This window comes from Rhagoletis pomonella, unplaced genomic scaffold (genome assembly GCF_013731165.1).
Source record: "Rhagoletis pomonella isolate Grant_MI unplaced genomic scaffold, Rhpom_1.0 Rhpom_scaffold_00003, whole genome shotgun sequence".
NCBI classification, from domain to species: Eukaryota; Metazoa; Arthropoda; class Insecta; order Diptera; family Tephritidae; genus Rhagoletis; species Rhagoletis pomonella.
In genome coordinates, this window is record NW_023458557.1 from 67356473 (window position 1) to 67362008 (window position 5536).

Genomic DNA, 5536 nt, shown 5'->3' on the forward strand with positions numbered 1-5536 from the left:
CATTCGGCGCAAGTTGTTCTCCTGCAATCGCGCAATACGTAAGGAACAAAAATGCAGAAGACTTCGCCAAAGAGTTTCCGAGAGCGGTAAAATCGATAACAGAAGGGCATTACGTGGATGATATGCTAGACAGTTTCGATACGGAACAGGAAGCAATAGAATTGGTAGGGCACGTTGTCGAAGTTCACAGGCGGGGCAACTTTCATATCAGGTGATGGCTGACCAATTCGTCTCAGGTTGCTAACGCCATAGGTGACAAAGGTTCGGATGATGAATTTTGTAACTCGGGAAGAACCCTTGACCAGGTGATAGAGCCAGAAAATGTTCTCGGCCTATGGTGGCGAACGAGTTCTGATATGTTCACGTTTGACACTAAGTATACCAAAGCCAGCAAAGAGATTTTGCGTGGTGACAAGATACCCACCAAGAGAGAAATTCTACGGCTACTCATGTCAGTTTATGACCCCTTAGGTTTCCTATCGTTTTACACTATACAATTAAAAATCTTACTACAGGATATCTGGCGAAGTGGTGTCGAATGGGATGATGCGATTCCTAAGGAGTGCGAAGGGGCGTGGCGTCGGTGGTTGTCAGTTTTCCAGCATGTAAAAGAAGTCCAGGTTCCTAGATGCTATTTCGGCAAAATACCTTCGTAGACGCCAGCGAGGTAGCAAGTGCAGCCGTGTCATATTTTAGAATAACAAACGAGGAAAATATTCAGGTCGCTTACGTAGCCTCAAGGGCCAAAGTTGCCCCGCTCCAACCTATATCTATACCCCGAATGGAACTGCTTGCTGCAGTACTGGGAGCCCGCCTCGCCAATGCCATAGTTAAAGGTCATGATCTCACCATTCACGATATGTATTTTTATACAGATTCACGCACAGTGCTGGCATGGTTGCACTCTGACCCTCGAAAGTTTAAACAATTCGTCATGTTTAGAGTTGCAGAGATTCAAGAAACTACACACGTAACAAGATGTAGTTATGTTCCCTCAAAGATGAACGTAGCGGATGCGGCCACGAAGTGGAAGAACACAATCGAATTTGGTCCGACAAGCACCTGGTTTTCTGGTCCGGGATATTTGCATTCACCGCGTGAGCAGTAGTCTATATATAATCATGAATCTAGTGTGACGCCCTCCAAAGATATGGAACTAAATCCGGAAGCAGAACATATTAACGTACATACAGAGTTCCGCCCCATAATAGATCCAACAAGATTCTCAAAATGGGAACGACACGAACGAAGATGGCGTATGTGAAACATTTCATCGACAAATGCAAACCTGAAGCAACGAGGAAAAAGTTTGATCATGAGCAAGGAACGTCTGAAGGACTGACCGCTGAGGAGTTGCAATGGGGCCAACGTTGGCTCTAGCGTCTTGCACAAGCCGATTCATATTCTCAAGAAATCAAGATGCTTAAGAAGAATACGGACAGCGTCTTGCCAAAGCTAAGCGTTTAACGGAAGCTGTCACCATTTATTGATAACGATGGGGTTTTGCGTCAAAGGGACCGCTTAGAATACGCTCCTATTAAAGATTCTATAAAGAATCCAATAATATTGCCCAAAAATCACAAAATTACACAATTGCTTATCAACTGACATGTCGAGCCATTCACGTTGAAATAGCACATTCGCTATCCATGAGTTCCTGTGTAATGGTTGTTAGGAATTTCATAAGCCGGAGAGGAACGCCGGTGCATATGTTCAGCGATAATGGAACAAATTTTGTTGCTACAGAGAAAGAGTTACGAGAGGCTTTTGGCCAGCTTGATATTGGCGCTCTTCAAATGCAATTCACGTGTGTTGAAACTAAGTGGACGTTTATTCCTCCTGCTAGTCCACACATGGGAGGAGCGTGGGAGGGAATGAATCGCACATTTAAAGATGTCCTATATCAAATACTGACCCCAGAAACCAAACTTAGTGACGAGAAATTGTACAACCTATTCGTAGAGGTTGAGAGCATTATGAACAGTAGACCACTCACGTACCTATCATTGGAGACCGCAGAACAGGAAGCGTTGACTCCGAACCACTTCCTGTTGGGAAGTTCGTCGGGACTTAAGCCGCCAGGTCTGTTTTCCTCCTCGGACCAGTACGTGAGACGGTCTTGGCGCCATTCACAGTACCTAGCCGATAGATTTTGGAAAAGGTGGGTAACCGAGGTGCTACCAACGTTAACTAGAAGAGCAAAGTGGTATGACGACGTTAAGCCAATTAGAAAAGGTGACGTTGTGATCATAGTGGATCCCAACCTACCCCGTTACACGTGGCCGAAAGGCAGGGTCGTGGACACATTCACAGGGAAAGATGGCCAAGTAAGAAGCGCTTTAGTACGTACCGCAACCGGCGAGTATCACCGTCCTGCTGCAAAACTAACAGTACTGGATGTAATCGGGGAGAGAGGCGGCTATGATGCACCTGTTAAGGTATTAACTCATCCATATCGTTATACCGGGGGGGGGGAATGTTGCAACACCGCCCGGTAACACACCACAACTGACGTAACAATATGGCAGCACAGAAAAGATGCAACTCTGCCAAACAAAGAAATATACAAACGCGAACATTCTTTGGTTTTCTTTTATTCTTGGATTATATTCTTGGAAGTTTTTAAGCAAATGTATTAACTTGGATCTTAATTTCAATAAATAGTCTTTTAAAGCTGCTGTAACTGCCCAAATTAAAAGTGTGCAACACGATTGTTTTAACTGGGCGGACAGCTGCTGTGAACAACAAATATAATAATAATATAATATGTTTATCTTACCTCATTATTAACTGACGATTGTGGAGACAAACGATTAACAAATTTGAGGAATTTGTTTTCGTATTATAATTTTATGCGCTGCTCTTAAATGATTTGTACTGTTGTGCTGTCATTAAAATTCATTTCGCTACCACACTTTTCACATTTCACTTCAGTTTTATTGACAATTTTTTTTTTTTAAATACGACCAAACAGCACTCCGCGAGCTTGTTGGAAGATCAGTTATTTTGGCAAATATATTAAAAAAAAGTCGAGAGTCGAAAGTGAAAAGTCGACTTCAGTCGACTTCCATAAACTGAAAGTCGATCACTAAAAGTCGACTTTCAGGAGTAAAAAGTCGATTTTGGTCGAAAGTCGAAGTCGACTTTTCCATCCCTAATTGAAAACACTCAACAAATATCATCGAAAATTCCAGTTCACAATAGAAACAGAGGCAAATTTCCGGATCCCATTTTTAGACGTTATGATCCATAGAAGAAATGACTTTAATACTTGACTGGTATTCGAAACCTACATCCTCGGGACGTTTAATAAATTATTTGTCGTCACAACCCTCTAAGTACAAAATTAATACTGCTAAGAACTTAATTAATAAGATACTAAAAATAAGCCATCAACAATTTCATGACACAAATATAAAGAAAATATTCAACATTCTTAGAAGTAACAACTACCCGGAGCACATAATTCATAGCCTAGTTAAACAAATAACAACACAAGTTAATGACAAACGCAATAACCCTACGATCACAACAACTAATAATGAGACAAAACGCTACTACAGTGTAACATACGTACCTAGACTCAGCGAAAAATTTGATCGCAAGAAATACACTAACAACCAAAATACAATACTAGCATACCGATCAAATCACACGTTGTCTTCAGTACTTACCAAAACAAAAACTCCAATAGAGCCGCACCAACAAAATAACGTAGTGTACGAAATAACATGCGAAGGAAGTGAAAACGAAAAGTGTAATAAAATTTACATTGGAACGACGAAAAGGCCGCTTGCAGTTCGCTTATCGGAGCCTGAAGCGGACATCAAGAAGAACAAGAGCAACACGGCACTATCACAACACATATCAGCAAGCGGACACACAGCTGAAGTAACTAAAACGAAAATAATAGAGAAAGAAAAGAGGGAGAGAACAAGATTCACGTTGGAAAGCTTACGGATATTACAGAAGAGGGACAAGACAATGATCAAAAAGGAAGACACGGATGACATCGCGACTGCTTATTTATTATGTTTATAGCTAAAATCAACAGTATGACAAGTGTACCACACGACGTTGGTATCGATGCGGACCAATTAGTTCAAGTTTTTGTGTTATTTATTTGTTTATATATGTACGTGAATTTTGAAACTCGTGTTCATATGTAAGTGCAAAATTTTAAAAATCCTTTAAAAATCTGTGATTGTTTTTTATTATTGTTTGTAGAACTGTTCACAAAAATTTTGTGTGTCATTACTAATTTTAAATTGTATGTCTATTTATATGTATGTTGATGTGAAAATAAAAGGAGAATAAAACACCCCTGAAGATGCTAAAGAATTTAGCGAAACGTCGGGTAAAAGCGTGAAGAACAGCGTTTTCTTGCACATAAAAGGGATCAATAAGCCTATGAAATACCTATTGAAATTTTAATATACCACGGGTTATCTTCGTTAACATTAAATTCATTAAAAAGAGATCTGTTTGTTCCTCCAAGATCACACACCATTGCTACAACATTATATCCGCAGCTATAGCATTTTTCTAAAATTCTTAGGATCACATCATCCGTCATCTTACGATCAAAATCGTAAAACACTGGCTGTTTCCATTTAGACATAAGTCCTAATTGAACAGTATGAGTATATGTATTTGGCTTCAGTCTTTATGCGTATCGCCGTAACTGTAGCTTGGGCTAGCTTTCTACCGCAATAAAAACGCTTGGGCGGTTAAATTTAACAAATGTATGAATTCTTTATTTAAACTTTAAAATTGTTTCACCAAATTATAGCAGTAGTTAAGACGCGTGTATAGCAAAGCGTAAGACCAATTCTCGAGTGGCGTGACAAAATTAAAAATGATTTGCATGTAGCTTACGTTTTCGTAAGGGTAAAAGGAAAACGGACTACGGTTAGGTTTATGTTCTAAAAAATTACAATGTAAGAATAAAGGGAATATGCAAACTAGGCAAATGAAAAGAGTACAAAATACGAAATGATATTTAAACGAATGTATGATATTGTAGCGTAGGTGAATATGAATTCAGGGCTGTTGGTGCTAAGCAACAGGGTGCTCCACATAATTCCCCCTCCAGACGAAAGCTACATGTAACGACTGGGGAATTTTACTCGGCGACCTACACGCGTAAATTTCGCCGATGCATTGTGGTTTTCCCCATCTGCTTGCAGCTCTTGGCTACCGCTTGTTGTAGGTTTCGTCGATGCGTTGTTGTGCTCATCTGAGTGCGGCTTTTGGGTACCGCTTGTTGTAGGTTTCGTCAATGCGTTGTTGTGCTCATCTGAGTGCGGCTTTTGGGTACCGCTTGTTGTAGGTTTCGTCAATGTGTTGTTGTTGTGCTCATCTGGGTGCGGCTGGATTACGTTTGGTGACGCTTCGATATCGGACCTTGTTAAAAATGCTGGTTCAAGCCTGTCCAGACTTATGTTGCTTGGCCGACCTCGGATGACTACTGTGAAATATTTCGACGTTTTACGTGCTACTGCGTATGGGCCGTCGTAAGGATTAGTCAGCGCGG